The sequence below is a fragment of the Dipodomys spectabilis genome, unplaced genomic scaffold (genome assembly GCF_019054845.1).
Source record: "Dipodomys spectabilis isolate Male_0828 unplaced genomic scaffold, ASM1905484v1 ptg000104l, whole genome shotgun sequence".
Lineage (NCBI taxonomy): Eukaryota > Metazoa > Chordata > Mammalia > Rodentia > Heteromyidae > Dipodomys > Dipodomys spectabilis.
Window position 1 is genome coordinate 2,843,492 of NW_024870781.1, and position 22,226 is coordinate 2,865,717.

General features: G+C 37.6%; 1 protein-coding gene across 1 annotated transcript in view; it reads right to left on the reverse strand.

Moving 5' to 3' along the window:
* The window catches only part of LOC122114036 (phenylalanine--tRNA ligase, mitochondrial-like), a 209,302-nt gene that overhangs the window by 138,107 nt on the left and 48,969 nt on the right, over window positions 1–22,226 (reverse strand). The gene's annotated exons all lie outside the window — the stretch shown is intronic.

Consider the following 22,226-nt stretch of genomic DNA (forward strand, 5'->3'; position numbering starts at 1 on the left):
ATAAGGCTTCAATTGGCTAATTAGGAAATGCTGATAAAACATTTAATATTTGAATTTCAAGAACAAAATGTACATAAAGATAAATCAATATTCAGAATCAGCAAACTCCATTATGAATGCTATACTTACCACTTTGTGTATAACAATAGCATATATTAAACTTAGTTTGCCATTAAAGTTCAGTTTAGTATAAAGCAATTTAAATAGATCATATTTCACTTTCTCCCATTCACTAGAGTACTAGAGGAGAAAGTTCAGACTTAATTAATAGGCGATTCATTAGCTTCTTGTGATACTTAAAGGAAGCCATCTTAATTGAGAAATAAGTAAAGACTTGTCAAACTGCTATTTCAATTAGTAAAGTCATTGTTTATTAGTGATTTTAATAATGAAAATAAGGGAATGGGTTGATAAATGATCATTTAGTTTTTCTTAAAAGTTATGCCTTAAGAATATTGTAAGCACAAATGTACTCATTTACCCCCATTTGATTCCACTTTTCCCTTAATTATTGCTCAGTAGTTCATCCTTGTCTTGGATCCACACGTGAAATTAAGAGGTTTAGAACATATTGCATTTATATACATGCCTATGTATCACATACATATTTTGGTCAGTAAGTTAATACCAAAATGAGACATATTCATTATGAAACTAAGAAATTCTAAGAGACTCTTAGCTAGATAAATTTTTAGAAGGAAAAATTTATGCAGTGGTTCATGATAAATCTGATATCACTAGAAATTCTTGATGAGCCATTGAAATCAAAGTATAAAACTTTTAAATTGCAAAAGTTCTGAAAAACTAAATATTCATACACAAACACTTGCTGAAACTAAAGCACCAATTTTCAAACAAATGCATCAATTTAGAATGCAGTTTTCTTTTTTTTTTTTTTTTAGTACAGGAGTTTGATGCTTGCCAGACAAGTTCTTCATTACCTGACCAAACCTCCAGCTCCTTTTGCTTTTAGTTATTTATTTTTTAAACATGTGGTCTCAATTTTGCCAGGGGCCCAACTCTGCCCATGATCATAGACCTATGCCTTCTATAATTGGAATTAAAGACTTGCCCTACCAAGACTGATTTGTTCTTTGGGATAAGATCTTGCTAACTCCTATCTTTTCCCATCCCCCCCCAGGTTGGTCTTGAACCTCAATCCTCCTACCTACACCTCCAAAGTAGTGGGATTACAGATGTGAACTACCATGCCTAGTCTTAGACATATATTTTAAGCAAGTATGACAAAACTGTTGTCTAGGAATTTTTGACAAAATCCTTTATCCCTGAAACATATCTCATGCTTTTCTTCTAGAAAAATCAGTACACTGTGATCAGTGGGTTAATGAATAACAAGAGATAGCATTATAATCTCTGTAAATAGAGCTCTTCCATTTGATGATATCCCTTTGCTCCTTGGGAACACAGGGATTTAGGGAAATTAATAAAACACTAAGATTGTCAAGACCTAGCATGAAATATCCTCTTCCATGAATTACCTTTCATGAATCCTAGCTGAGGCACCGAACTCCTGAGCTCTGATGGGAGGCAAAGACACATAGGAATGAAGGTGTCTCAATGAAGCATCTGGCAGTAACTCAGGGACAACAGGATGTGGTCAGCCAGAAAAGATCTTCCCAGATAGTTTTAAAATATATACTGTGTTTAATAAAGACAGTTCCCCAAAACCATGCAGTTTAAAAGAAAACCTTAGGGAACTCATTGGCTTACAGTCAATTTAAAGCTAACAAATGTAACAAATCTATAGTAATTGTTTAAGTAAAGGAAGCATTCACTCCACTGATTGGAAAGTCGGATGTGTCACACACCCTAATGGCCCTTGCTCTTGAGTAGAAGAAATCTAACTTTGTTGGGAAAATAAGAAAGTAATTACAGATGCATGGTTACTGATTCAAACTGTCAGGGACTTAATTACTAAGAGGGTTGGGGATGTAGCTTGGTGGTAGAGCACTTGCCTAGCAAGCATAAGACCCTGGATTCAGTTCCCAGAACCGCACAAAAGATGAAAATAATGTTAAAAACCATTCAGCAGAATTGGGTGCTGGTGGCTCACACTTGTAATCCTACGTACTCAGAAGGCTGAGATATGAAAAATTGTTGTTTGAAGCTAGGAAGAATGTGGAAACCAAATATTCCCTCAAGGATACTCCCTCAATGACCTAACTTCCCAGTACAGACCCGACCTCCAAGAGGTTCCATCATATTTCAGCAGCAGCATCAGTTGGGAATCAAGCCCGTACTACATGGCCTTTGAGGAGCACTAACTCCAAACCATAGCATTTCCTTTTCACTTTTGCCAGTGAATATTCTTCCCTAATAGTTTTCTAGGAGGATGTAAACTTCTTAGTCCTTCCTCCTCTCCCTTTCCTCCTTCCCTCCCCTCCCTCCTTTCATTCCTTCTCCCTCCACTCTCTTCCTCCCCACCCTTTCTTTCCTCCCTCTCCTTCGTTCCTTCCTCCCTCCTTCCTTTTCCCTCCCTCCCTCCTTCCTCTTCCCTCCCTCCCTCCCTCCCTCCTTCCTTCCTTCCTTCCCTCTCTTCCTTCCTCCCTTCCTAGTTTTCTGCTTATACATGGTTTGAACTCAGGGCCTGAGCCCTTAACTCTTTTTATTCAAGGCTAGCACTCTACCACTTGAGCCACAGTTCCATTTCTGGCTTTTTGGTGGTGAATTGGAGATAAGACTTTCTTTACTGGGCTGGCTTGGAACTGTGATCCTCGAATTTCAATTTCCTTAGTAAGTAGGTTTACAGGTGTGAGCCACTGGAGCCTGACTTGAACTCTTGGTATTTCTTTCTTTCTTTTTTTTTTAATTTGGAGGGGAAAAACTGGGAGAAAATGAGGGAAAGGATGAGACTGTTCCAAAATAAATGCACTCATCTGACTTACGCAACTCGAACTGCTCTGTACATCACTTTCACAATAAAATTAAAAACATTTTTATTATCTTTAAGTAGTCCTTCCTACTTATGATAACCTGGGAGTGCACAAAATTATTGACTTTTATTTTTTCACCTCAGCATTTTGGAATTTTTCCTGGTACCTATTAGTAATGATGACAAGTCTGCTGCCAGTCAGTGCTATTTCCTAGAGGTAATCTGTCTCTTCATGGCAGTTTGGAAGTACTATGTCTTTATCTTTGAGGCTCTGCAGTTTTTCACTGATGAGGCCAAATACGCATTTATCTTTATTCTGCTCAGTATGCACAGTATGTTTTCAGTTGGGAGCGGGTGGCAGTTCAGGTCTTGTTCCTATTTTGAGAAATGACCAGCTCTCACTTCTCAGCCATTACTTTCATTCTCTGTTATGTTTTCTTTTGCTTTTGGTCAGTCATGGGGCTTGTATTCTGGGCCTGGGGACTGTCCCTCAGTTCTTTAGCTCAAGGCAAGCACTCTCTCACTTGAGCCACAGTGCCACTTCCGGCTTTTTCTGCTTTATGTGGTGCTAAGGAATCGAACCCAGGGCCTCATGTATGCAAGACAAGCACTCTACCACTGAGCTACCTTCCCAGCCCATATTACTTTCATTCTCTTCTGAAAGTGTAATACTACATATTGTAGAGCATCTCAATCTGTCTTCTACTTCTGTTAAGTGACCTTATTAGGTTTATACTTTTTTGTGTTTTTCCTGCATCACACCAGAGAAATTTTTATTGTTTCTTATCTACTCCTTCCTTAAAATGAGACTAGGTTATTTTATTTCAACCTATTACTTGTTTCTGAGGTTCCAATAGTTTTCCGTCCACATTTACTTAATAGTTCATTTCTGCCTGGTATTGACTCTTATTCACAATGTGCTGCTGGATTTGTTTGTTTTATAGGTTAATTCCTCCACTGATCTCCTCAAGGGCCTGAGGACTGCTTTCGATTTATTTTAATCTCTGGTGCATTTAGATTCTGATTGTTGATGATGACTGTGACTTAAACCTAGAAGGCATGCACAGGTTCTTCTCCTCTGGGAGGTAACAGTGAATGTCCCTCCCTTCTCTAGAGGTACTTGCTTCTTCCACCTGAACCCCTGGCCCTAAATAGAGGTGACAGTGGTGACCCAGTTTTTTCCCAATGTTGGCTGCTGTGAGGCTGGAATGACTGATGCCGTGCCTTGTAAGGAGGCCATGTCTCTGCCCAGCTTTCTTCCTGTGATTGATGCTTATAGATGTTGCTTATAGCTAAAGGTGAGTTCCAGCAGTGAGCTTCCCTTCTAGCTCACATAGACCTGACCACTGGCCGTTTTCACGCAGAGAACAGCTTCTGACCCAGTAGATCATGGTGGGCTCTTTCAGTTCTGACTCTATAAAGGACTAAGCCAGGCTCCCCTTTGTTACAGTCCTGGAACCCACAGCACTTCAGTATCACACTTAATCATAGGGATGAGGAGGAGATAGGACAGTTAGAAGGAGGTATGATTATTACTTTTCCATTCTCATATTTTTAGGTTGTATCTATCAAGATCAACCTGACTCTTCCTTTATATCATGGCTCTAATTTGTGGAGAAGGAGAAAACAGACCTCTGAAACTATGACGCAAGATTCAAAGCCTTGTTCCTGAATTTTCACAAATAAAGATATTTTACACAGAACTAGGATTCACAAACCCAGCAAAAGTCGTTTCAGTGAGTCAAAATTAACACTAGTCTATGAGCTAAAATAAAAATTGTATCAAGTAGTTCAAATAGACAGCTTACATAACTCTATTGAATCAAAAATAACAAATATATTGCATTAATAAGTCATGTTGACCCAGAGGTACCTCTACATTTCACATGGAAAAGGGTATATTTTATGATGATAAAGCCATACAGAGAGTATTATTTGTCTTGTGGTAGCTACTTACATTGTAATAACATTCATTTAAATTTAGAGGATCATTTAATGAGCTAGGCTTATAAACCCCTTTGCAACCCTGGAAAACTCTGAGGGTGCATCTAGCTAATCCCCACCTCATAGTAGGCTTCTGAGCAGGAAACTGACATTGAACTGCAGAAATCAGCCAATCCTTTTTCTTTTTGATTTATTTATTTGTTCATTTCCTTATTTATTATTCTTTTTTAGTACTAGGGGTTGAGTTCAGAGCATTGTGTTTGTTACTTGAGCCATTCCCCCAGCCCTTTTCTTCTTTTATTTTTGAAAATTTTATTGTAAAGGTGATGTACAGAGGGGTTACAGTTTCGTAAGTCAGGTACTGAGTACATTTCTTTTTGAGCAGTGCCACCCCCTCCCCAATTTTCTCCCAGTTTTCCCCTTCCTTCCCTCCTACCTTCCAAGATGTATAGTTCACATTCACAATGTCCTGTCCAGTGAATATCACTGCTGAATTAGTTCACCCTTTGTTCCATCATTACTGTGCTTCCCCTTTTCCCTCCCCAAATCAGATAAACTTACATACAAGACAAAAGATACAGAAATAAGACACAGTGACCAAAGGGTAAAAACAGAAAAAAAAACACACACAAAAAAATAAAATAAAAATCTCTTGTTTCCATTTCCTTAAGTTCATTTGGATAAGCATCACTTCATATGATCATATGTACGTAGCTATTGAGCCCTTGTGATCCTGCCCTAGGAATAGCCTCCTTTGTTCTCACTTTGTGAATGTTTAGAGTCTTGTTTATCATATGTAATTATTTGTCTTTCAATATCCATTGCATTTACTTGTAGATTTTTAGGCACATTCTAGTTGTTACACATGAGGGAAACCATGCAGCCTATGTTTCTTCGGGTCTGGCTTACTTTGCTTAGTACAATTTTTTCCAAGTCATTCCATTTCCTTATGAAAGGGTAATGTCATTCTTTCTGATGAAAGCATAGGATTCCATTGTGTATATATACCACATTTTCTTGATCCATTCATACACTGAGGGGCCTCTGGGTTGATTCCATATCTGGGCTATGGTAAACAATGCTACAATGAACATGGTGATATTAGTGGCTTTTGTGATGAATTAGGTGCCCAGAAGGGGGATTGTTGGGTCATAGGGAAGCTCTATGTTGAGTCTTTTGAGGAACCTCCATACTGCTCCAGAGTGGTGGAACAAGTTTACATTCCCACCAACAGTGTAATAGCATTCCCTTTTGGCCACACCCCCACCAGCATCTGTTAGTGTTAGTTTTCTTGATAATGGCCATTCTAACTGGGGTGAAGTGGAATCTCAATGTTATTTTGCTTTGTGTTTCTTTAAAATTTTTTTATTATTATCTTTAAGTAGTTGTACAAACAAGTTCCCATTCTACAAAACAGTATATGAATACAAAGTGTCTGACAGCATTGTCACCCATTCCTTCTCTCACTTTTTTTTTTAAAAGTTGAGATTAGGTGATTACATAAATTTCACAGTATTGTGGAATAGTGATACTTACTTAAAGTCACAAACACATTTTAACCTTCATAAGACACATTGTCACTATCATGGTCTATACAGTTTGAGAATTCTATGAACTTTGACAATACAAATTATTTTTTCCACATCAGGTTATGTTTACATTTCTTTCCTTTTGCTTAACATAAGCTGTTCCCTCTTTCTCTCTCATTCCTCCCTTCCCATTGCTGTCTTTGGGTTGCTTAGTTCTTTTTCTTCCTGTCCAGTGCAGCTGATGGGTTCCTTTGTTGTATGTTGTTCCATTTCCCACTTATTCTATGTCCTCCTCCTGTCTTCCCTCCGTTGTCTACATATATCTACCATATATATGGTCAAGAATATGGAGTCATTTAGTAATGATATGACAAAATGAGTGGCTGTTCTTTGTTTCTTGAGTCCTGTTTACTTTATCATATCTTCTTGCATTTTGGCTTTATCCAAAATCTCAATGACATACTTTACTGAAATAGAAAAAACAGTCCAAAAATTCATATGGAACTCAAAAGTTGTAGAATAGCCAAAGCAATTCTAGGCAAAAGAAAGAATGCAGGATGGATCACGATACCAGATTTCAAGCTCTACTGTTTAGAGCCATAATAACAAAGACTGCTTGGTACTGGCACAAAAAGAGACCCGAAGATCTGAAGACCAATGGAACAAACTGGAGGACCCAGAAATAAAGCTGCATACGTACAGTCAGTTGACATTTGACAAAGGTGCCAAAGATATACAGTGGAAGAATCATAACCTCTTCAACTACTGGTGCTGGGAAAACTAGGTGGCCACATGCAGAAAACTAAAAGTGGACCCTAGCCTGTCACCATGCACTAACATCAACTCAAAATGCTTTGCATTTCTTTTATGGCCAAAGATGTCGAACATCTCTTCATTGGCCATTCCTATTTCTTCTTCAGAGAAGTTGCTTTTTTAAAGTCTTTATCTCATTACTTAATGGGGTGATTGTTTCTTTGAGGATTTGTTTTTGAGGGGTTGAATTTTTTGAGCTCTGAGTATATTTTAGATACAAGGCTCTTTGTCTGATGTATAGCTAGTAAAGATCTCTTATTTGTGGGCTTTCTATTTATCTTGCTAGCTATGCCCTTTGCCTTGTAAAAACTCTTCAGTTTGATGCAATTCTGTGTCCAGTCTTTCTTTGATTTGTTGTGATTCTGGATCTTTATTTAGGAAGTTTTGACCTATGTCAAGGAGCCTAGTGTTTCCCCTACCCCTACCTGTAATATTTTCAGAGTAATCTTATAAATATTCTTGTAATATTTTCTGGTCTTTTATACATTTGGAATTGATTCTGGTGCAAGGTGATATAGAAGGCTCTAACTTAAGTTTTCTGCCGGTGTATAGCCAATTCTGGCAGCACCATTTGTTGAAGAGGCTGTCTTTTTTCCATCCTGCATTTTTGGCTCCCTTATCAAATATTTGATGGCTATAGTTCTGTAGGGTCATTTCTGTGTCTTCTATTCTATTCCATTGGTCTTCAGGCCTATCATTTTGCCAGTATCAAGCTGTTTTTATTACTATGATAGCCCTTTTCTTTTTAGTGTTTTTAGATAGGGCCTCATATCTTTCTCTAAGTTTGCCTGAGATTGACATCCTTCTACCTTGTCTAACTTCTTTTGAACCGCTGATAATGCAGCATAATTTCTTTCCCCCAAGATCAGAAACCTCTTGAATCTTTGTTTCATTTTTTTCACCCAGTAATATGGTTTGAACAGGACCTTGAACTTGCTAGGTAAGCACTCTATTACTTGAACCATAACTCTAGCTCAACAATCTCTTGGCAAAAGAATTTAGTGTATTGGACAATGGCAAGCCTCAAGGAGTAACTAACAAGAATAAGCCAGATTAGGATTGGATTCCAGTTCTGCACTACCAGCTCTGATGTAGAATGGTTTCATCTCAGTGTTCTGGCAACCTTGCATTCATCCTCATAGGCCCAGTGATTGGGTCTGACTGCAGGTCTTCTGCATCTCCACAGACTGCTTGTGACATTTTCATGTTCAGAACTGCTGGTAGCTTTTAGGAGGCCTGCTCCTGCCCCTCCCCTGTCCCCCTGTGAGACTGTCATAAGAAGCAGTTTCTCATCATCTGCAGGGAAAACAAAACATGCAGATGAAGTTAAAGCTTGGGGGTGATATGTAGTCAGCCAAAGGAATGTTAGATTGCCAACAGGCAGAGAAGCTGGAAGAAAAGCTGGTGTGATGATCTCAGACTTTCAGCCTTGAGAGCTGTAAGACAATATAGCTCTCACAGGTTAGTCACCTTGTATGGGGTGGGTGATTACAATAGACCTAACAAACCCACATACTCTCCTTTTGCTTTGGTGTAGCCCCTTTTCAGTGTGTAAGAGCTGGAACCTTAGGTTTCTCCTCCTTCTGTTGCTATCTATGTAAGTAATAAACTACCTAAATCTAAAGGTGGCTCATTGTACCTTGACCAGTCAGATGGGTAAGGCTCTGATCTTGTTGAGGGTTGATACCTGATTGAGGTCAACTTGGTGCAGATTCTTCAGAGAGCACCTGCTTCAGCACTCATGACACAGCTGCCATGAAGTCATTCATGAACACACGCATACTTTAACAAACACATATATGTGATGGTTGACCATGATCCAGTTATCTGAAATATTTGCAATGTAAATATTTGCAGGACCTTTTGAGGTTAAATGCCTCATAAGCTGTCTTCTTTCCATTCCATCCCTGCCCCTCCTTGAATATCTAAAATATTCTCAAGATTGTCTTTCATGGTCAGCTGGTGACATGGCATAGCACAATATACTTTTATCCCAGGGAAGTGTGCTTTTACATGAGACATATTTTGCAAGCTCCCCCTCTCTTTTCTAATGTTTCTAAGACAAGATAACAGATTATGCACATTTTTCTGTACTAGTCAATCATCATTAAGTCAGTCTTCATCTTTGTTTTGTTCCCTTTAGGCTAAGTTATCTTATTTGTTTTTAATTTGGAGAAGTGTGTCAAACAGGGAGGGACTCTGCTTCCCTTACTCTTCAGAGTTCTAAAAGTATTCAAGATGCTTTTTGGTCAGCTTTTAATGTTGGCTAAGTTTAGTTAAGGGATGACTGTATACTGCTTTTCTTCCTTGATCAGCCTTAAAATCCTTGATTTTTTTTATCTTCCTCCCTTCCTCCCTCCCTCTCTCTCTCTCTCTTTCTTTCGTCAGTCATGGGGCTTGAACTCTGGGCCTGGGTGCTGTCTCTCAGGCTCTTCAGCACAAGGCAAGTGTTCTACCACTTGAGTCATAGAGCCACTTCTGGTTTTTTGGTGGTTTATTGGAGATAAAGAGTCTCACAAACTTTCCTGCCCAGGCTGGCTTTGAATTGCAATCCTCAGATCTCAACCTCCTGAGTAGCTAGGATAACAAGCATGGGCCACTAGCGCCCAGTTTTATTTCTTTTTAACTCAGGACCCTTACTTAGCTTTTTCTGCTCAAGGCTAGCTTTCTACCACAACTTCACTTCTGACTTTGCCATTTATTTAATTAGCGCTAAGGGTGTCTTCCATTTATCTTTCTAGGCTGGCTTTGAACTGCAATCCTCAGATCTCAGCATCCTAAGTAGACAACTGGTTTTATTCTTAACAATACTTATAATTCCCGGGGTGTGCTGCCAGGGACTGTGCTAAGGTATTTGATGTACAGCATCTCATCAACACATAGAATCATCCTAGAAAATAGCCAATACTACTGTACTGTTTTGCTCCTGAGGAAAATGAAGATTAGAGTCCCTAACTAATCCACCTACAGTCAAAAGGCCATCAAGTGTAGAACAATGATCTAAACTAGTGCCAGTCTACTTGTGTCAGGTGGTGTTTATTAATCCTATGCTATAAGAACTCCTATTTAAAACTAAGGGTTTTGTCTTAGTTGTGATATAACAAAAATACTACAGACCAGGGGCCTAAACACCAAGCACTGATTTGCCACAGTTTGGGAGGATTCTGTTCAATATGCCCATGTGGTCAGGGATCCTCTATGTTCTCGCATGGTTACAAGGGGGACAGAAATGAGGAAGAGCACAAGCTGTAAGTTTGTATGTGCAAGCTCTTATGCCTCTTCTCTCCCTATACTTACTCCTGTTCCTGACATCTCTGCTCCATGACCTGATAACCTCCAAAGACATGACCTGCTAATAGCAGTCATCTAGGGGTTAGGATTTCAAGATAGCATTTGGTGGGGATTTTAACATTTGGCCCACTAGACTCACAGGAAATGGCTTGATTTCTACTACTGTTTCCAGAAGTAGTCTATTGAGCCTAATTAACAATTATGTAAATAAGACCAAATCTAACATTTATCCCTATGGTGCCTTCCATGACATTTCCTTTTCCAATGATTCATTTAGCTCTTAGACTAATTATCTTGATACATAAAGACCTTTATTCTGTTTACAGTCCATGTGATTGTGTTTGTACCTAAATTAACTTAAAAATCATACCTATAAAAACAGTATGCACTGTAAACACTTTGTTTTACATCCAAATGTTTGACAGCCCTTTAATTCCATCTCTTCCTTTTGGCAACCAAAAACCACTTATTAAATCTGGCTGGTAGGTTTGGTGCATTATGAATTCATGTTAAGTCATGATTCCATGCTGTCTCAATCATTATTGAGATTTTCTTACTTTGTTCCAGTATTTTGCTTTTAGTTTTAGTTAATTTTGCTGAGTGCTAGGCCCACACTGTGTTGGTCAGAGGAGGGCACAGCTCCTATCCAGACAACATGTGTTCTGTTTCTTCACCAAGAGGCTGTGTGAGACTCACAAGTTCTAAACATTCTTCTCAACTTTAACAGGAAGTTTCCCACATTTGTTTTTAACTTTTGTTTTAACTTTTGATGAAATGTTTGTTCCCTGTTGAAGAGTCTCAGAAAAAGAAGTGTTTCCATACTGGAGTCATGTGGAACAATAATTTTGGAACCTTATATTCAATTAATTATTAATGTCTTTATATTGTAAACTTCAACTCTAATGAACTCTCAAGGGCAGAAATAGAATTTCAAACCATTCTGAGTGCTCTTGAGTTTACTTTGTTGAAGACAAATCATGTTCAACTGTGCATGGAAATGAAGAGCACAGGGCTATCCTTGTGAGTAAGGTATGGATGACACAGCAGAAGGTGGCTTCATACCCTCTGTGGGTTTTCTGGAATCTGGAACAAGCTTTTAAGGCCTCTGCCTGAAGGTAAGTTCTTTAACTTAATAAAAAGAAGGAAGAAAGAAAAAAAATGGAGCCTCTTTGTTAAAATAAAGAATCCCATATGACTTTGGAAACCCCAGAGCTTTCTTTCCTTTGCTGCCTTACAATATCTGACTAAATATTTACATAGGATAAAGGTGCCAAACATTGAGTTTGGAGTGACAAAAATGATCTAAAACTGATTGGAAATACATGTCTGTGAATAATCTAAAAAAACCACTGAATTTCTGAGTTTACAATGGGCAAATTGTATAGTTTATGCACTATATTTAAATAAAAATTTTTATAAGAGCTAGGCACCAGTGGCTCATGCCTGAAATCCCAGCTATGCAGGAGGCTGAGATTAGAGGATCATGGTTCAAAGAAAGCCCAGGCAGGAAAGCTTGTAAGACTCTTATCGCCAATGAACCAGCAAAAGGCCAGAAGTGTGGTTGTGGTTCAAGTGGTAAAGGGCTAGTCTTGAACAAAAAAACTCATAGCACCCAGGTCCTGAGTTCAAGTCCCACAATTGACAAAAAAAATTATGAAAACAATAAACATGGGAAGTTCAAAGAAGATGGTAGAAAGGTAACAGGGAACCAACTAAGCTCTCTGTGCAGAAGCAGAGTCTTAGGGACCCACCAATCTTTCCATGTCTAGAAGGCCAAGTAAGCTATAATTATACAGAAGTTTAAACCAATGAAGAAAATTATAAACTGCCTGCATAAGAAGACAGAATTGTTTGCCAGCAGAGGCAGCAGCACCAATAGTAGTAATGCTGTGGCAGGGGTGGTGGCCAAGCCTGTGGACATTCTATGTACCTCCAATGAGAATTGAAAAACCAGGAATGGTTTGCCCAGCAACATTTGGATGCAGATACAATTCATCACATCAGCTCAAGGTCAGCCAACCACCTTGGAATTACAAAAACAAAAGTCTCTAAAATCTCATTTGCAAAAAAACCTGGACAAATTGTAAAAGCTTAGGGCAATTTCAGGCTTGGCTAAGATGAGGGTCTCTGGAGCTAGACCCCTGCTTATCCCACCCCAGAAAGCCACTGATTCCAGATATATCCTAGTACCACCCACAGCCAAGTGCCTTGCAAAGATTCTAGGTGGCACATAACAGTGATGTCCTTCCTGTTCAAGCAACTCCCCCTCCTATTATGTTAGGTTAAGAGGAGACCTGAAAAGGCTCCAAGTTAGTAGGGAAGAACTTTGTTCTGGCCATGCAAACAAAGTTCACCTTAAGTTATAAGTAAGGTTCAGACAGGCCTAAGTGGGGAATCTAGGTAACAGCCATATCCCCATATCAAGAAGGCTTCTGAATACAACTATACCATAAGAAAAGCTGAGTCCCATAAGGAAATCAAAGTCTCCACTAAGAGACTGAATTAGCAGACATCAGGAGACACAACGTCCTCCAAACAAATTGGAGAACCAGTTCTTTCCTTCCTTCCTTTTATTCTATCTATATATTTTTCTTTCTCTTTTTCACTGGTACTGTTTAGTCTTAGATATACAGTCTACAGAAATTACTAAGCCTCTTTTTTAGCTGTGTGCATATTTAACTCTGGCAATATTTTGATTGCTCCATTTTCTATTTCTCTATTTTTCTTAGTAATGTATATTACTATTATTAATCTATAATTAAAAATTTAATTTGGGTCCTAGTATTTTTCCTTCTATTCCTTTCCTTTCTTTATTCCTCTATTCTTTTTTTTTTTTTTTTCGGGTCTGGTTATGGGGCTTGAACTCTGGGCCTGAGCACTGTCCCTCAGCTCTTCAGCTCAAGGCTAGCACTCTACCTCTTGAGCCACAACATCACTTCCGGCTTTTTTTTTTCTTTTTGCTTATGTGGTGCTGAGGAATCGAACCCAGGGTCTCAGACATGCAAGGCAAGCACTCTACCACTGAGCCACCTTCCCAGCCCCTATTCCTCTATTCTTATTTACTTCTTCTATTTTTCATTATGTTTCAACATTTATTTTAACTTTACTTTAATTTGTTTTCTTCTATTTCTGATCTTTTTCTTCTTCTTTTGCTTTTGTCTGTTGATGCCTAATTGTTTGTCTGTATGTTACATTGTATTTGTTTCCATTTTGACTATCTAATTGGCTCATTCTGTTATCCTTTTGGTCCTGATAATTTTATTGCTAACAATAGATTGGCACACATGCTAAAACTACATATAATCTCCTTTTCTGAACCACAATACCTCTCCTCAAACAAACAAAAGGAGAGTTAGATAGTGGAATATCTATTTATGATTTTGAACCTGTAAAGGCTGAGCAATTACAGGGCTCTAGGTTGTTTTATTTTCCTTGAAATTGTGTTCTTTTGTGGTCTTGGATTTGCTTTTGTCTCCAAATAGGCAGAATAAACCATAGAAACACAGGGAAAAGGACAAGGCAAGTGACCTCAACTCCCACACAAAATAACCAGGAAATGGAACAGTCAATGAAAGATCTAGAAAATCATTCTCAAATGCTATAAAAACACTGTTAATAAATATGTTGAATGGAAAGTCTGTATAGGGCTACGTGTGAGTGTGATGAGACCAACAAGTTATTAGAAGATTTTGTCGAATCCACAAACAGAAAGCTAAGTGAATTCCCAGAAAAGGAAAGGGAGTCCAATGAAGAAACTAGTCACTCAGCTAAAGGATATGAAAGAAGAAAAATCAAACAAGGAGGTAACAAAGTACATACAAGACTTAAAACTAATCTTCAATAGAGACTAAAGCCATCAAACATAGTTCATTAGAAGGCAGGGGAATAAAACAACGAAGTAGAAAGTCTTGACAGCAGCTTGGAAAACATAGAAGACTGAATCTCTGGAATTGAAGATGAATTAGATATTAATGAGAAAGGACAGGTAATTATTCAGAACAAATCCACATGACAAAAAGTCCTTACAAGAGTCTCAGGGAACAATGAGAAAAACTATTTAAGACTAATAGGAATTAAGAAAAGTCAAGAGAAGGAGGCTAAAATGATAGGAAATACATTTAATGTAATTCTAGAGAAGAACTTCCTAAACATCCAACAGGATAGGCACAATCAGACACAAGAAGTCTTTAGAACCCCAAGCAGACCAGATCAGACCAGAAAATCCCATTGCTATATTGTAATCTGCACAGGATTAATAGAGAACAAGGAAAAGATCCATAAAGCTGTCAGAGAGAAAAGATTACCTATAAAAGAAAATGAATCAGAATAACTATAGACTTAAAAAAAGGAGAGCCTGGAATGAGGTATGCCATTCCTTAAAGGAAAACAACTACCAACCAAGAATAGTATACCCAGCAAAGCTCTCCTTCATACCAGAGGGACAAATAAAAGTCTTTCACAACAACAACAGAAAAATTGAAACAATTTATCTCTATCAAACAAGCATTACAGAAGATACTAAAATGTATTACATATAGAAAACTAACAAGAACATGGTATTGGCAGAGAAATGGCCCCTTACCAGAAAAGCAGATATGTATAGTAAGAAATGAGGAGGCACAGCACCTAAGAAGGTGGATAACATGGCAGGAACTATTAAACACTTCTCAGTCCAAACTCTCAATAAATCTCCAATTCAATGACATAGACTGACTAGCTGGATCAAAAAGCAAGATCCATCCATCTGCTCTCTTCAAGAGACACATATTTCTCACAAAACAAAGATATTCTGAAAGAGACAGACTGGAATGAAATCTATTAAATAAATGGCTCCCATAAACAGGCCTTTATAAACAGGTAATAGTAATATCATATCAATATAGACTGCAAGTTAAAATTCATGAGGACAAAAACGAAGGAGGACGTAACAATGCTCCATAGGAAATGTACTCACTACTTTACTCATGTAACTGTAATCTCTCTGTACAGAATTTTTACAATAAAAACATATAAAAATTATTGAGAAGAGACAAAGAAGGACATTACATACTAATAAAGGATCTCTCCTACAGGATATAACAATTTTAAATATCTATATATCTATACATCAAATGACAGGGCACCCAAAGTCATCAAAGAAATACTGCTTACCCTAAAAACACGTACAGATTCAAACACATTGATCATTGAGGTAACACATCACTGTCGCCTCTGATAGATCAAACCAGCAAAAATTGAACAGAGAAATCTTAGAACTAAATAACTTTTCTGACCAACTATTAATAGACATTTACAGGGAAACATCCAAATATACCTTCTTATTAGCACAAGGAACATTCTCTAAAATGGAACATAGTTTAGGCCACAAAGCAAATCTGTGCAAATTCATAAACACTGAAATCATTGCTTGCATTCTGTCACACCATAACTGAAAAAAATTAGAGCTCAACACCAAAAGCCACCATAGAACATTCTTTATAGAACAGTCTCATGGAGACTGAACAACACATGGTTGAATGAACAGTGGGTCACTAAAGAGATCAGGAATGAAAATCAAACATTTATGTAATTTATCAAAAAAAAAACTCACAAAATACTAGCTTCTCTGGGACACAGCAAAGGCAGTACTCAGAGGAAAATTTATAGCTCTGAGTGCCTACATCAATAAATTGGAGAAATCTCAAATCAACAATTTAACGATGCAACTTAAATTCCTTGAAATAGAGAAACAAGCCAAATCCCAAACCAGTAGAGAAAAACAAAATAATCAAAATTAAATCAGAAATAAATGAGGGGAGGGAAGGGATGGCAGGAGAAAAACAGAGGAGGAGGTAACAATGTTCGATAGAAAATGTACTCATTACCTTAGTCATGTAACTGTAACCCCTCTGTATAGAATCTTTATAATAAAAATATATATTCTTAAAAAAAGTAATGAATGAATTATAGACCAAAAATATCATAGAAAGAACTATCAAAAAAGTTGGTTCTTTGAAAAAATTTACAAAATCGACAGACTCATCAAATCTGGCTAACAAAGAAGAGAACACACCCAAATGAATAAAATTACAAACAAAAACGGGAACATCATGACAAAAACAAGAAAGATCTAAAACATTATAAGGGAATACTTTGCAAACCTTTATGCTAATAAAATCGAGAATCTGGAAAAAATGGAAGAATTGTTAGCAAATCTTGATATACCCAAACTAAACCAAGAAGATTTAAATCAACTAAATAGACCCATAACAAGTAATGAAGCAGAAATGGCAAAAAAAAAAAAAAGGCCTTCCATCCAAGAAAAGCCCAGGACCAGATGGATTCTATAATTCCTTCAAAGGAGAATTCACTCTAATATTTCTCAAACTTTTCAGTGAAATTAAAAGCAAAAGATAACTGCCAAACTCATCCTGTAGAGCATTAATCTTATCCCCGAAGCAGATAGGGACTCATTAAAGAGAACTACAGACCGATCTCTTTGAAGAACTTTGATATAAAACTTCTCAATAAAATTCTGGCCAATCAAATTCAACAACTAACTCATTACCTTGCTCATGTAACTGTAACCCCTCTGTACAGTATTTTTACAATAAAAAAGTACAAAAAAAAACACAACAGAAATCATACACTATGATCAAATGAGACTCATTCCAGGAATGCAAATCTGGTTCAATTAATCTAATTCAACATATCAACAGAAGCAAGGACAAGAACTACTTGATCAACTCAATAGATGAAGAAAAAGCATTTGACAAGATTCAACACCAGTTTATAATAAAAGCCCTGGAAAAGCTAGGACTCCATGGAACTTTCCTCAATATAATAAAGGCTATAATGACAAAACTACAGCCAGTATTACACTTAATGATGAAAATTGGGAATGACAACAAGGATGACTGCTCTCTTCACTCCTCTCCAAGATAGTACTGCAATTCCTAGCAAACAAAAACAAAAAAAACCATAAAGGGGATCTAAATAGGGAAAGAAGAGGGAAACCTATTCCTCTTTGCAGATGACAGGATCCTGTATTTAAAGAACCCTACCAAGTTACTTAAGCTAATCTAAAACTTTGGCAAAGTAGCAGGAAATGAAGTTTACCCACAAAAATCAGTAGCTCCTCTGCTTGCTCACAATTACAAAATCCATACTGAAATGAAGGCAGCAACTCCATTTGTCATAGCCTAAAAACAACAACAACAAACTCGTAAGAATGAACTTAACATAAGATGTGAAGGACCTGGGGCTGGGAAGGTGGCTCAGTGGTAGAGGGCTTGCCTTCCATGCCTGAGGCCCTGGATTCGATTCCTCAGCACCACATAAGCAAAAAGAAAAAAGCCGGAAGTGGCGCTGTGGCTCAAGTGGTAGAGCGCTAGCCTTGAGCTGAAGAGCTGAGGGACAGCGCCCAGGCCCAGAGTTCAGGCCCCACGACCGGACCCAAAAAAAAAAAAAAAAAGATGTGAAGGACCTGTATGAGAAAAATTAAAGCAAATTTAAAGAGGTAGAAAAACCTCCCATGCTCCAGGATTGGGAAGATTAACATTGTGAAAATGGTAATACTGAAAAAAACCTTATCTATAAATTCAATGCAATGCCATTTAAAATCCCCACCACATTCTAGAATGATATAGAATATGTAATCCAAAATTCCTATGCAATAATAGCAAACCCTGAATAGCAAAAACAATCCTTAGCAGGAAGAATAGTGCTGGAGGAATATCAATACCAAGCTTCAAACTCTATGACAAAGATGTAGTATTAAAACATCTTGGTACTTGCCAAAGAATAGGCCTGAGGACCACTGCAATACAACAGAAAACTCAGAAATGAACTCACACACACCTATAGCCACCTAATATTTGATATAGGAGCCAGAAGCACAGGATGGAAGAAAGACAGCGTTCTCAACAAATGGTGCTGGCAGAACTGGTTATACACATGTAGAAAACTAAACTTAGAACCTCATATATCACCCTGTACCAGAATCAACTCTAAATGGATCAAAGACCTTAATGTAATACCAGATACCTTGAAAATTTTACAGAAAAGGATGGAGAAACACTAAGGCTTCTTGACACAGGTCAAAATTTCCTAAATAAAGATCCAGAATCACAACAAATCAAAGACTGGAAACATGGAATTGCATCAAATTGAAGAGTTTTTATAGGGCAAAGGACATAGCTAGCAAGATAGCCCACAGAATGGGAGAAGATCTTTACTAGCTATACATCAGACAAGGGCCTCATATCTAAAATATATTCAGAGCTCAAAAAATTCAACCCCTGAAAAACAAATCCTCAAAGAAACAATCACCCATTAATTAATGGGATAAAGACTTCAAAAAAGCGACTTCTCTGAAGAAGAAATAGGAATACCCAATAGACACATGAAGAGATGTTCGACATCTTTGGCCATAAAAGAAATACAAAGCAAAATAACATTGAGATTCCACTTCACCCCAATTAGAATGGCCATTATCAAGAAAACTACCACTAATAGATGCTGGTGGGGGTGTGGCCAAAAGGGAATGCTACTACACTGTTGGTGGGAATGTAAACTTGTTCAACCTCTCTGGAAAGCAGTATGGAGGTTCCTCAAAAAACTCAACATAGAGCTTCCCTATGACCCAACAATCCCCCTTCTGGGCACCTAATTCATCACAAAAGCCACTAGTATCACCATGTTCATTGCAGCATTGTTTACCATAGCCCAGAAATTGAATCAACCCAGAGGCCCCTCAGTGTATGAATGGATCAAGAAAATGTGGTATATATACACAATGGAATCCTATGCTTTCATGAGAAAGAATGACATTACCCTATTTATAAGGAAATGGAATGACTTGGAAAAAACTGTACTAAGCAAAGTAAGCCAGACCCGAAGAAACATAGACTGCATGATTTCCCTCAAGGGTAACAACTAGAATGTGCCTAAAAATCTACAAGTAAATGCAATGGATAGTGAAAGACAAATAAATACACATGATAAACAGGACTCTAAACATTCACAAAGTGAGAACAAAGGAGGCTATTCCTAGGAGAGGATCACAAGGGCTCAATAGCTATGTACATATGCAGAGAGGATCACAAGGGCTCAATAGCTATGTACATATGCTCATATGAAATGATGCTTATCACAATGAACTCCAACAAAGGGAAATAGGCAGGTATTTATTACACCATTTGCAGTTTATTTTTGTTCTTTCTTTTGTTCTTACAGTTTTTTCTTTGGGACATTCCCTTCCATTGTTGTTTCGTATTTCTCTACCCTTTGTTTTGTATGTAAGTTTATTTGATTTGGGGAGAAGGTGTAGCACAGAAACATGGGGACAAAGGGTAACCCAATTCAGCAATGAAATCCACTATACACTACATTAGAAATGAAATATACAACTTTGTGTATGTGGGGGGGGGGGCGTTGGTAGAGGAAAACTGGATAACTGGGACAGAATGAGGGAGTGAAACTGTTATAAAGGAAATGTATTCTTTCCCTGACTCATTTAACTGTAACCCCTCAGTATACCACCTTGACAATAAAATAAAAAAAAAACAACAAGAAAACAATAAACATATAGTAACAGAAGTCCTCTAAAACTAAGCACTTCCCTTTACTATTACACAATACAATAATAATTTCTCACTCATGTCATGTTTAGAATTTATCAAAGATTTCATCCTTTCATCTCTCTTCATTTCTTTTTATATAAGATAATTTAGTTTCCCTACAAGAAACATTACTTTCATTTAATTTTTTTCCTCTCAAAGATAAAATATTTGTGCTTTGCCTAGTTATTTAAACCTTTGATTGAATTTCTTGTGTATATCTTCATGTCTTATACTATCATTGTATATTAGGTGAATTTTTCCCAGCTCATCATGCTTACTATGAGACATATAGATGTCTTTTATCTTCCTCATTTAAAGTGAGAGGAGGTCCTAGGTAAAAAAAGACATAACAAAGAAGCTGAGAGTATAAGGGAAAGCCAGGTCTGTGAACCCTTGTTTTATATTGTCCTCACCAAAACTCATATTAAGGCTTAATTAGCCAATGAGGTCATATTGAGAGGTGATCTGACAGTTCCAGGCTTCACAAAAATGAACAAAACAAAAATGAACTGAAGGAATTTAAGCCACACAATTTCCAATAGCTTGTTTAGAATTGGACTGAAGCTTCTCTCCATAGGATAGATTTCTTTGGATCTGACCTTCCATCTTTCTTCCTCGAACTCCTCCTTCTACCACATTGCTCTGGTAGGGTCAGACTCTATGTCTCTACTATAATGTTTCTTCCTGACCTGCACAGAACCAAAGAATTCGCATATTTCAGTTGCCTTTCTGCAATGAACCCTTTCCCTACAGTGGATAGGACTTAAGTATCTGCAAGGTAAGTGGGTTCAGCCAACTTACCTTTTAAAATATTTGATTTTCTATTTCTGGAAAATAGTTTAATATTAGCTGTCAACAGTAGGGTAGAAATGGAGAGTGAACAAAATGGATAAGTATGACCACCCAAATTTTTAGAAGAAAATAAACATTTCAGCTGCTCTGTGGAAAGTCAGGTCCCCCCAGAGGTAAGGGAGTGTGATGGAGAAGAAAAATGCATGCAAGTGAAAAGACAGGGACAGGTCACCATTCTTTATCAGCATCCACTGTACTATTATGTTATATAATTTAAACAATATATAGTTTGTAAGTACTAATATTACTTAGAAAAGAAAAATCAAAGGAAAAATATATAAATACTTAGCCACCTAGAGGAATGAAGGAAAGTATTTGCTACCAGTTATGTAACTGTGTTTTCTTTGAAATATAAGTTTTCTGTGCTTAAAATAAAATTCTAGTTATTAATATCAGATCTATACCAAAGAACAAGACAATGAGTTCAAGTTTTCCACTTTAGGAGGAAATGTGAAACATTATTATTATTATTTTTTTTTTTTTTTTTGGGTCCGGTCGTGGGGCCTGAACTCTGGGCCTGGGCACTGTCCCTCATCTCTTCAGCTCGAGGCTAGTGCTCTACCACTTGAGCCACAGCACCACTTCCAGCTTTTTTTTCTTTTTGTTTATGTGGTGCTGAGGAATCGAACCCAGGGCCTCATGCATGCAAGACAAGTGCTCTACCACTGAGCCACTTTCCCACCCTGAAACATTTTTTTTTCACCAAATCCAACCAAATCCAGCCCCCATCTATAAGAAAGTTCATTAGGTACATGTGATACTATGTGACTGCTGGCTCTTTATGCCTAGTTTTGTGCATCTGCAAAAAGTTGCTTTATGTATCACATGCTGCTGTCTAATCAAAAACGTCTCATAGAGTAGCAAGAAGGGTATCTTGAAGGACCTGAGCCACTGTCAAGCAAACTGAAGTGCTGAGTTTAATCAAGTTAGGCAGAGGAAGCCTGAGAGAAACAATTACTGAGGCTTGTCCTTCCTAAATAATAAATTAAAAAGACCAAGTATTGACCAATTTTGGATTCTCCTGGTTAGTTCCAGGATTGCCATTTTTCCTTCAAAGGAAAGAAGAGACCCCTGCAGAGGCATTTGGTGAACAACTTCATGTTCTTACTCTTCCAGAGTGCTTAGGTTTCACCTTTTCTCGGATCACAATTTTTGCCTCTTCAATGACTCCAGGTATCTTGTTAGTTTAAGAATTTTAACTATCTGGGACTGGGTACAATGGCTGCAGTCTAGCTACTTGAGAGGTTAAGATTGGGGAATCAATTTGTAGACAGCCAGAGCCAAACACTATTTCATGAAACC